The sequence below is a fragment of the Otolemur garnettii genome, unplaced genomic scaffold (assembly GCF_000181295.1).
Source record: "Otolemur garnettii isolate 467f Iridium unplaced genomic scaffold, OtoGar3 scaffold00005, whole genome shotgun sequence".
NCBI lineage: Eukaryota > Metazoa > Chordata > Mammalia > Primates > Galagidae > Otolemur > Otolemur garnettii.
The window spans coordinates 33,129,619-33,139,714 of record NW_003852400.1 but is presented as its reverse complement, the minus strand read 5'-3'; positions in this window follow the sequence as shown (position 1 = coordinate 33,139,714).

Sequence of the window (10,096 nt, the reverse complement as noted above, 5' to 3'; positions counted from 1 at the left end):
GCTTCATTGGATTACACAACCTGGTATTGCTTGCAAACAGTAACAGAGAAAAGGAAAATTGTTCTTTTGCCTTTTTATGATGACTTCAGATTACTGTGTATTCTGAAGAAACAGATGACACTATAAAAGGATAACATGATTTTGATGCACATGTAGGTTCAATGATATGACCATTCTTTCCACCATACTTGCTCCCAATGGTGATTCTTGACTGGATTCTTATGACAAACTACACTTTGTCCTACTGTATACCAGAGATGTCTAATAAAATTGAGTCTTCAATTGTAATTTATATCCAGTGACATATTCAAGTCAGTTTCTTAGGAAGACTTCAGGCAATCTTTTTTTAATCTTTGCAAAAATATTAAGTGTATTTTCAAAAACTCCTTCTGTTTTCTATTATTGATCATTTTTAGCTGTTGGTTTTTCCACATCTTCAGAGAAATATTACCTGTCCTGGTTTATAGAATTTCTCATGAGCCTTGTGCTGAGGTTTTATGGGTAAATGAATTCTCTCATCCGTGAATAGGGAAGTTCTCCTCCAAGGGCATCCGGGTCTTGACAGGGTCCATCTATCTTGATCTGTAAGCACCTTTATAGAAGTGCTCCAACTTGGTCACATACCTCACAGGTACTCACCTCATGAAGCTCTGCTATGCTGTGGTAGAACTTTCACAGATCAGAGTAGTTTGTAGTTTTCCTTTGTATAAGTGTGAACTCCAAAAGATACAATAAGAAACACTGCTCCTAGAGAAACATCTCCTTATTGAACCCATAACTTTTTAAGGTTATCATCAACCCAGTATCCATTAGAATATCTTGCCTCTTCTATCCCTGGAGTTTTCCTGTCCTCGAGTTAACAGTTTTGAATGAATATAAAAAGGGAAGAGGTGGCACACAGCACCCTTTGGTAGAGGCTGCTCAGGCTCCCCGCCTGTGGTGCACTCACATCTAATGGCACAGAGTGTGGGCTGCCAGCAATTCTCCTCAGCCCCTTCCTTGGATAATGGCCCTGGTCCAAAGATTTTCAAATACTAGCATACTTCTGAATCACCTGGAAGGTGATTAGAACACAGATGGTTGGGTTTCAGATGACTAAACTGAGCATTTTGCTTTCTATTCATGGCATTTGTAACTGATAGAAAAGAGCTCCTATCAGCTCTACTGGGGATTGTGGGGCTTGAACAGAAGTAGGGGGTTAGGAGCAGGCAGAGAGAAAGCAATAAGCACACACGCACCTACATTCATAGTAACTTTCCTAGCTCCTGGTTTTAGTAGCTCCTGAGGCCCAGAAATGCTCCCTGCTTATAAATGCTGTGAAATACATTGATGCCCAATAAATTCCTCCTTCTGCTTTAGCTGATGATTTTTTTTCCTCTTTGCTACCAAATCTCTCCCTAGCTAACACAGTCTTCTGCATCTACCACTGTGTTCAGTAAGTTATGTATAAACAAGTTTAAGGATGAATAAATGGGTATTCTGCTATATGGGTTTCTTCTTTTTTTAAAGAAGAAGAGGGAAGTGACAAGTCTATATTAAGGAAGATTATTATAAAAACTGATAGAAAAACTTAAAAGTTATGGCCTGTGAGTTCATTTAAAGCAAAGTTATATGACTTGTGTCCCCAGAACAGCAGCATCTTTCAAGGAATTGTTTCATTTCATCTAAGTTAACAAATTTGTGGCAGAGAATTGTTTATATTATTCCTTGTTTATACTTTTAATACCCATAGGATCAGTGGTGATTATCCCTTTTTCATTCCTGATATTAGTCATTTGCATCTTCCCTTTTGTTTTCTTTGTTAACCTAGCTAGAAATTTATAAATTTTATTGATCTTAAAAAAAACAGCTTTTCAAAAATCTACTCATCTATTTTTAGTATCCTTAATTTGTGTTCTCATTTTTAGAATTCCATACTTTTTTCTTACTCTGGATTTAATTTCCCTTTATTTTTCTAGTTTCCTAATGTAAAAAAACTTAGACTTTCAAATTTAGATTTTTCTTTTTTCTAATATATGCATTCAGTGCTATACATTTCTTCCTAAGCACTTCATTATAATCTATAAATTTTGTTATGTCATATTTTTATTTTCATTTAGTCAAATATATTCAGTTTCTCTCAAGACTTCTTATTTTACCTATGTGTTATTTCAAAGTAAATTTCTTAACTCCAAATATTTTGAAAATTTTCAGGTATCATTCTGCTATTTTACTTTAATTTTCTTGTGAAATGAGAGCTTACTTTGTATGACTGCCACTCTTTCAATTTGAAGGTATGTTACATGGCCCAGAGTATGTCCTGTTTTGATGAAAATGTTCAATGTGAGCTTGAGAAGAATGTGCATTTTGATGCTGTTGGGTAAAGTATTTTATAAATTTCAGTTAGATCCAGTTCATTGATGACACTGTTCAGTTTAGCTATATATTATACTTAATGATTGTTTTAACTGCTGGATCTGTAAATTACTGATAGGTGTTTTTGGTCTTTAATTATAATAATGAATATTTTTTTCTCTCCACAGTTCAATCAATTTAAAAATTGATTTTTTATTTTATTTTATTTTTTTACACTCTGTTGTTAGGTGCCTAAACATTAAAGGTTTTTATGTCTCCTTGGAGAATTGACCCTTTTGTCATTATGCAATGTCCTTTTTATATCTGATAAAATTTTTTGCTCTGAAGTCTACTTTGTTTGAAATTAATAACATCTTCCAGCTTTGTATTGGTTAGTGTTAGCATGGTATATTTTTTCCCATCTTTTTATTTTGACCTGAGTTTTAAATTTTATTGTATTTATAAATGTTTTCTTTCATTGCCCTTGTTCTTTTCCTTTTCTTTTCTTTATTTGTTGGCCCAATCCTTTTTGCCTTCTCTGGGTTAATTGATCATGGTTCCCATCAGTTATTTTCTGGGCTGCTTCTGTTCCTGCTGAGCTGTGATTCTCTGTACTCTTCTTTCTTAGGCAGTGGTTTGCCTGTGACTTTAATTCTCTAGTAGATATAGGCAGAGATGTTGATTTTCAAATTGTTTAGTGTTTCTCTTGCTATGAAGATAAGATTGATGAGTTTGAGCTAGTCACATGTTGGGATGTACTTTTTTATTTACAAAATGATAAAAATTAAAATCATAACTATGCCATTATATTTTAAAGACATAAAGGAAAACTTGCTGATTCAAATTTTCAATACCTTCCCAGAGGTAACTCTGAAATTATATTTTATGTGAGCACTTTCCTGTAGAGAAACAGCTGTGATTAATGGACATCCATCAATGTGGAAACAACCTAAATGTCCACCAATGCAGGAATGGATTAACAAGCCGTGGTACATAAATACTATGGAATATTGTTCAGTCATTAAAAAAGATGAAGCTTTACATCTATTGTGTTAGCCTGGATAGAGTTGGAACACATTCTTCTTAGTAAAATATCACAAGAATTGAGAAACAAGAATCCAGTGTACTCAATTCTAATATAAAGCAAATAGATGGTCTAATTCATACCCACATAAGAGAAAAACTCAAATCAATTCAAGGTGGGGTGGCACAGAAGAATGATAGAGTTGGGAGAGGGGAGGAGAGAGTGGAAGATGGGGGTTAGGAGGTATGGCACACCTCTTGGGGGCAGGATTCAATTGTAAGAGGGACTTTACCTTACAAATGCAAACAGTGTAACCTAATTGTACCCTCAACAAAACTGAAACAATTAAAAAAAAGAAAGAAAGAAAAAGAAATTAAGAGAGATAGAGAAAAAAAGAAATATCTATTATTCTTTTCTTTTTTATATTTTCCTCCACCCTTTTGTGTTCCAGGAAATAGCTTAGCCCAAAGAACAAACAGCCTTCTCCATGTGATTAAGATAAGACCCCAGTCCATGATTTGTGACTTTTTAAGACTGACAGATGAACTCCTCGATTACCTGTAATAAGACCAGATACAAACCCTCCAAATCCTATTCATTGACTTACAAATATTTATCTTAAGATTTTGTCTTCTGATACTAGCTAGATGCACAGATAATGGTTTCTTATCAGTTGACTGAGACTTTCCCTGATACAAAAATAGTCCCCACTATATAATCATCCACATACATAACTCATTTATTCCTATTTATAAATGCCAAAGCAAAACTACCCTGCTGAGTCACTCTGATATTCAGATCTGGAGTTCTCTCCTTATTGCAATAGCCTGAATAAGTCTATTAGTTCCTTTGACTTTTATCTTTGACATACCCTCTGAGAAAATTTATATTCTTCCCAGATTTGTGAAAAAGTTTTAAAGCCTATATAATTTTAACTTGTTATGTGTTTTTCAAAATTAAAACCTCACTAATAATTTCAAGACATAATAAAACTATTTGGCATTTAGTCATATTATTCCATGCCCAAAATGATAAATCACACATTATTAGTTTCAAGAAGCAAGTCATGATTTTAATGTAAATTTAGGTATAATAAGGAGTAACTGTTTTTCAAAATATTATTTTTATTTAGATAGTTTTCATGGAAAATTATTATATTAATAAAATTCCTTTCCAATATTGTGTCACTTTCAGAGTTATGTATAATCTTGTTTTGTTATCCAATCTGAGTCCTAATACTATGTTGGCACAGAGTCAGAAATAAATGCAAACAAACATAAAATTAAATATCCTAACTCCAGTCATACATTCTTTCAAGATGTTTGACAGTGAGGCCTCTTGCAATCCTGTGTTCTGAGAACCATGGACTTTGAGAGTCAAATTCAATTACCTCATGTCCTTGGCAGTATATATTCTTGTAACAGGATGTTAAAATGGAAACCTTTCTTTTCAGTTTTGGCTGAGACCTCAAATTTCAAGAAGAAAACAATAGCAAGCAAGTGCTTCCACATTCCATGCTGAAGTGATATACTGCCTATATTAGACTAGCAAAGGAAACAGTACTGAAATATAAATGAAAAAAGTTTTGTACTCTAATTGAATGTCCTTTATAGCATGAAATTTTTGAGGCTAAAACAGCTAAGAGAAATAATATGTGTGTGTGTGTGTGTGTGTGTGTATTCATGTGTGCATGTGTACAGAGTTACTGAACTACTATGGTATTTTTTTTCCTTTCTTCCACTCAGAAAGGCAGAATAGAAAGGAGGGTACCTTATCCTAAATAGAAGTCATCTAAAGGGTCTTTAATCATTCATAAAGCTTCAGTCAAATGAAGGGTACACAAATGCCTGAAAAATCTCAGAAAGACAGAAAAAGAGAGGCAAAATTTGATCACACATTTACTAAAATATGTGTTTTCTGTGATCTAGAATTGTGTCAAATGACAATGATCTGGTCAAAGATAAATTTGAATTGTGACAAAGAGAATGATCTGCAGGGTTGGTATTACCTGAGCCACAGGAGCCCATCTTTTGAAATCCAAGTCTGAGGGAGGAATCTTGGGTTGGTGGGGGCAGGGACCAGTGAAATGCATATCATCCTGGTAATGGGAAGTGCAGTAGAGCACTTCATGAAAGAATCAGATCGAAACATTTGTTAAAGCAAGATCACAACAGTACCAGGTAAGTTGGATAGAAAATTGTGTAAATAAGTTCATGGGTGGAGAAGAGGCAATGATTGAAAACAGAGATGATGAAGATACATTGACTTTTTAATTGCAGGTTCCATACCTGAAAAGATGCAGGAGGAGAGTGTGGAAAGAGATCATTCGATTAAATACAATTGAGAATTTTGGGACAATTACATATGTCTGGATAATTTTATTTCTGAAATAAGATCAGACAATGATATGAGAATTTAGATATCACCAAGGAATAGAAATTGACCAGCCCCATGGACAAAATTTGACTGGGCAAAGGAACTAGAATACAGTTATTTTCAACATGTATTTCATAGAGACATATTTTTTCAGAGTAAAGCCATAAGAAACTTCTGGTGTTTTACATCACTCAAAGCACGAGCCATTTTTTAACCATAAATTTTCTTCATGAACACTCCCACTAACTTCAAGACACAGTTAAGTTTTATAACTTGTTAAATACCACCTTCCACTTCTCTAGTTCTCAGTGTTCATGAGTCCTTTGAACTCCTAGAACATAAATTTCTTCTACCTTCTACTTTGAATTCTGTTTAAAATTTCTTGTGCTGTTCTTTAATAATTTTAATGAGCTACATTTGATAAAAAAAATTTAAAGTATTTAATATCTATCTTTACGTGTGAGACTCCATCATCACACTCAAGATAATGGATGTGGCCATCAATTCCAAATGTTTTCTCATCAGCCTTTGTAATTTTTCCCTCTCACCACTCCCCACCGGCTGGACCCCAGCCCCAGCAAACAACTGGTCTACTTTCTGTGATTACAGACTAATTTTCAATTTATGAAATCATTCACCATGGACTTTTTTACACTCAGCATAATCCTTTTAGCATTCACCCATGTTACAGAGTAGAATTCCATTATGTGAATATTATACATTTATCCATTAACTTATTTATTTATTTATTTGAGACAGAGTCTCACTTTGTTGCTTTCAGTACAGTGCCCTGGCATCATACAGCTTACAACAACCTCCAGCTCTTGGGCTTAGGTCATTCTCTTCCCTCAGCCTCCCTAGTAGCTGGGACTACAGGCACCTGCCACAAAGCCTGGCTAATTTTTGGTGCAATTTGGCTGGGGCTAGGTTTGAACCCACCACCCTTGGTATATGGGGCCAGCACCCTACCCAGCACCTACATGGTGCCCAGGAGCCACCCTATCCATTCATTTATTGACAAACATTTAAGTTGTTTTCAAACTATTACTACAAATAAAGCTGCTATGAAAATTTATATATAATGTATGAAGATCTTCTTCCATTTCTCTTGTGTAAATATCTTACATGACTGGGTCATAAAGTATTTCTAAATCTTTTTCTCAAGTGGTTGCACAATTTTACATTTCCACTAGCAGTGTATGAGAGTTTCATTTGACTTTCTCACCAACACTTTTTATTATCCAACTTTTTAATTTTACCTATTCTAGTGAGTATATAGTAATATTGTAAAATTAATTTGAATTTCTTTACTATTTAATGATGTCAAATATCTTTTCATATGTTCATTCGCCATAAATTGCTGTGTTACAATGAATAACAAAAAAGATAAATTATGTAATAATAAACATGCTCAGTTAACCCTGAGAAGGCAAAAAAGAGAAGATAAAATGGGATAAATAGAACAAAAGCAGCAAGGATCTAATATTAATCAATAATATCTACAATTAGATTAAATATAAATATTAAAAGGCTGAGATTCCTAAAGTACTCAGAATCTATTATCACTGCCTGAAAGAAACCTGCTTTAAGTATAACAATGGTTACAAGTATTTTCATAGAAATAGATACCATACTAATATTAATGAAAACAATGCTAAAGTTAGTTTAGTTATAGCTAAAGTGGCTATAATAATTTCAGACAGAGTGGGTTTCAGTTTTAAGAATATTTTTATCAAAATGGATAGTGGAGGCCATTTTTTAATGATAAAAGGAGTCAATTAATGGAGAGAATATAATAATGTAATATGTGTGCATCAAATAACAGAGTTTCAAAATATATAAAAAATAAACTGACGGTACTGTAAGAAAAATATAGTCAAATTCACACACAGAGGGTGAGAATGCATTTTTCTTTAAATGTATAGAAAACAAAACTATCAACCAATTAGAATTCATTATATTTATAGAATAGTGTATTCAACAACAAAATACACAACATACACAAAAAATGAAAACACTACAAGCAAAAACTTTAGGCTGTAGCTACACCTGTACTTGGAAGCAAATTTTTGCATTTATTCAAAAAGAAGAATATAAAATCAGTAAGTTACACTGAGAAATTCATCCCTGTAGGAGCAGAATAAATTAAATAAGCAAAAATAGAAAAATGCCACAGAAAAAATAAAGCTTGCTTCTTTCAGAAAACCAATACAATTGATCAACCTCTGTTCATATTGATAAAAAATAAGAAAAAAGACAAAAACTACCAAATTAGGAAAGGAGAGTGGACATAACTAGAAATTTGACACATATGGCAAGGATCATAATAAATTTTTGCCAATAAATGCAACAATGTCAATGAAATGAAAAAGTCCCTGAAAGTCACAAACAAAGAACACTCAAAAAGAAATACATAACTTGAATACCTTTAAATTTATTTCAAAAATTGAATTCATAATGTTTTTCTACAAAGAAAACTCCAGGATCAGACAGCATTATGTGGAAATTCTATCAAACTTTTTTTCCTTAAAATAACTAGATTTCATTCTGTCCCCAAGGCTGGAGTGCAGTGGCACAATCATAGCTCACTACCTATGAACTCTTGGGCTCACTACAGCTTTGAACTCCAGGGATCCTCCAACCCTAGCCTTCTGAGTATCTGGGACTACAGGCAAGTATCACCACAATTTTTTAAATCAGACCTACCAAACATTTAAGGAAAGAATAGTAACAATGTACATAACCACTTTCAGAAAACCTAAGAGGAAAGAACATAACTCCCTGTGCCCATTATGATCCTAATATCAAAACAAAATAAAGAAAATTAGACATGAATACCCATCATAAGCATAAATGCAAAAGTTCCTAACAAAGTTTTAGCAAATAAAATCCAATTCTCTCTCTCTCTCCCCCCCAAAAAATATATATACACACACACACATAGTACATATACATATGTGCATTATATACATATAATATAAATATTTACCATATGTATATGTATAAATATATTATAACCACATGAGGTTTTATACCAGGAATACTTGTTTGGTTTAAGATTTGAAATCAACGAATGAAATTCTCCTTATTAGCAGCTAAAAAGGGTAATCTGAAAAGCTGGAGAAAAAGTGATTGGTAAAATACACCATTCATTTCATAAAAAATTCTGAGCAAATTAATAATAGATGTGAACTTTCTCTAACTATCCAAACACTGAAGTAGTTTAATACTAGGCTGGACAAGTCTTTTCTGTGTACCTGAAATGCCTTGGTTTGTGACTCTTAGACAAAATAAGGGCAGTGTATGATGTGCTATTTAAGATCAAAAATTCTCCTAGTGACCCTCAAAGTCAATTTCTTTACTTAAGTTTGCCAGTGATCCAAACACTGTGACAAGCCTGGCTGGAGTTACAGCATGGTGCATATATGGTTTATGAGTATCCCTGGGGAATTCTCCTGTAGATTATCTCTCAAATACATGGTGTTTATCCACATTTTCTTTGTTTTTTTTTTTTTTAATATTTTATACTTTTCCTTTAGGTGATAGTACATGTGTATGCACTGTGGAGTCTGAGGACTTCTTTCAAATACCCTTAAAGGGCATCTATGAAAACTAACAGTTCATGTCATACTTAATGATAGAAGACTAAATGCTATTCCTCTAAGTTGAAGAACAAAGCAAGGTTCTAGAGTCTTATAATTTCTAGTCACCATTCTGAAGATTCTATCCTATATATTCAATTTGGAAAAAAAAATTTAAGTTGGAAATCCTACAAAACCTTCAAAGAAAACTATAAAAACTAGTAAAATGAGTTTAACAAGATAGCAAGATACAAGATTAAGTTAAACAATGAATTATATTTCTATTATACAAGCAGTGAACAATGGAAATTGAAATAATGGGAATAATACCATTTACAATGATATAAAATATAAAAAATTTAAGGATAAGTTTTATATAAGGTGTGGAAGTTCTATACACTGGAAAATACAAAATATATATAGGGTAAATTAAAGACCTGACATGTGGAGAAATATTATCAGTTCATAGTTGGGTGACTTAATGTTGTAAAAACATCAATTCCCTACAAATTTATTCTATGCAATGCCAATCATAGCCCTAGGAAACTGTGCAAAACTTGATGATTTGTTTCTAAAATTTACATGGAAATGCAAAGAACATAAAATAGTAAAACAGCTTTGTAAAAGAAAATCAACTTTGAAGGGTGTTAAACTGTCTCACTTCAAAAGTTATTATGTAGATTTAATAATCAAGAAAGTTAGATATTGGGATTCAGAGACCTTCCAGGTAGCTGAACATGAGGCAGTTCATGGAGGATGTGGTATCCTTTCTCCCATACCT